Below are 2201 nucleotides of genomic sequence, written 5' to 3'. Positions count from 1 at the left end.
GGGAGGAGAGCAGTAACATTTTCTCATACTTCAAGAATTTTTCCTCCCTCTCTCACTTCTCTCTCTTTCTCTCTCTTCTACCTCTTTCTCTCTGATGTAATTCTATGTGCTTTACGGGTCCCTTTTGGGCGGTGGATTTCGATGGAAAACATCTGAATTTTTTTGATGTTTTGAACGACTGGGACCAATCTTCAATATCTTTTGAACTCATCTTTGTCCTCTCCTTAGACACTTTATGATGTTAGTGAGACATTCCTCATTATCTTCCCTTTGTTCTTTTTTGACAGTTGACAAAACCTACATTTTCATATCAGTCATATTTGCTTCTTTGGACACCACATTTGCACATAGGGCTTGTGAGTGCATCTTTTCTCAGACTTTTGCAATATGCATCCTCGCTGTATTCTCTGTACTCTGTATGGCCGTAATAAAAACAGTCGTAATATATTACATTTGTGCTGTGGATGAAGTGTGGTTTTAGGCTTTTGGGGTATTGAGGGATTCTGGGTGAAAATATGGAATTGTCTGATATCTGTCGTGAGAAAAGGGAAGGCATCTCTAACTTTATGTATTTTATAGATGCATTGTTAAATGTATGAAAAGCTCACGGTAAAGTCAAGTCAGATGGCATAAACAGATAGCACCATGAAGCGTCTATCTACCAACCCATAGCACATCCCCAACTTCCTTCTGTTATTCTCATAGTAAGCACTCTAGTTTTCCAAAAGTATCTCACCCTAGCTGGGCTAGTATCCAGCCCTACCCTCGCATAGTAGACTACCCTCTTTTCCAACTCCGAAACCATAGAAACGCATCTTTAGTCCCACAATAGGCCTTACCGTCGCACTCACTTCTGTCTCCATGAAGTGCTTTGAGAGGCTGGTTAAGGATCACATCAACTCTACCTTACCTGACAAACTAGACCCACTTCAATTTGCTTACCGCCCCAATAGATCCACAGACAATGCAATCGCACTGCCCTATCCCATCTGGACAAGAGGAACACCTATGTAAGAATGCTGTTCATTGACTACAGCTCAGCCTTCAACGCCATAGTACCCTCCAAGCTCATCATTAAGCTTAGGGCCCTGGGTCTGAACCCTGCCCTGCGCAACTGGGTCCTGGACTTCCTGACAGGCCGCCCCCAGGTGGTGAAGGTAGGAAACAACATCTCCACTTCGCTGATCCTCAACACAGGGGCCCCACAAGGGTGTGTGCTCAGCCCCCTCCTGTACTCCCTGTTCACCCATGACTGCATGGCCACACACGCCTCCAACTCATTCATCAAGTTTGCAGATGACACAAGTAGTATGCCTGATTATCAACAATGATGAGACACCCTACAGGGAGGTGGTGAGGGCCCTGGCGGAGTGGTGCCAGGAAAATAACCTCTCCCTCAACGTCAACAAAACAAAGGAGCTGATCGTGGACTTCAGGAAACAGCAGAGGGCGCATGCCCCTATCCACATCGACGGGACCACAATGGAGAAGGCAGAAAGCTTCAAGTTCCTCGGTGTACACATCACTGACAATTTGAAATGATCCACCCACACAGACAGTGTGGTGAAGAAGGTGCAACAGGAGGCTGAAGAAATTCAGCTTGGCCCCTAAGACCCTTACAAACTTTTACAGATGCACCATTGAGAGCATCTTGTTGGACTGTATCACCGCCTGGTATGGTAACTGCCCTGCCCGCAACCGCAGGGCTCTCCAGAGGGTGGTGCGGTCTGCCCAACGCATCACCGGGGGCACACTGCCTGCCCTCCAGTACACTTACAGCACCCGATGTCACAGGAAGGCCAAAAAGATAATCAAGGACATCAACCACCCGAGCTACAGCCTGTTCACCCCGCTATCATCCAGAAGGCGAGGTCAGTACTCTTTAATAAATGGAACACTAGTTACTTTAATAATGCCACTTTAAGAATGTTTACATATCTCGCATTACTTATCTCATATGTATATTGTCACGTAGAGTAGGCCAGAAGGCTAAACTGGAAAACCTAACCTCTATCAAAATAAAAAAGATGGCGGAGCCGCAAAAGTTCTTCGGTGCAATAGTGTTTATTTATATAGTGATTCCGGAAGAAAAACAACAGTACTGCCATCAAAAGTATACCTTATGGGGACAGCTTAAAACAATGCTGCACCATCCATAGCTCAATCCAAAATGCCTCTTTGAACTGAAAGAGAGGCTCCTT

Source organism: Salmo salar, chromosome ssa14, assembly GCF_905237065.1.
Source record: "Salmo salar chromosome ssa14, Ssal_v3.1, whole genome shotgun sequence".
Classification (NCBI taxonomy): Eukaryota; Metazoa; Chordata; class Actinopteri; order Salmoniformes; family Salmonidae; genus Salmo; species Salmo salar.
The sequence above is the reverse complement of the archived record's forward strand: the minus strand, read 5'-3'. Positions refer to the sequence as shown.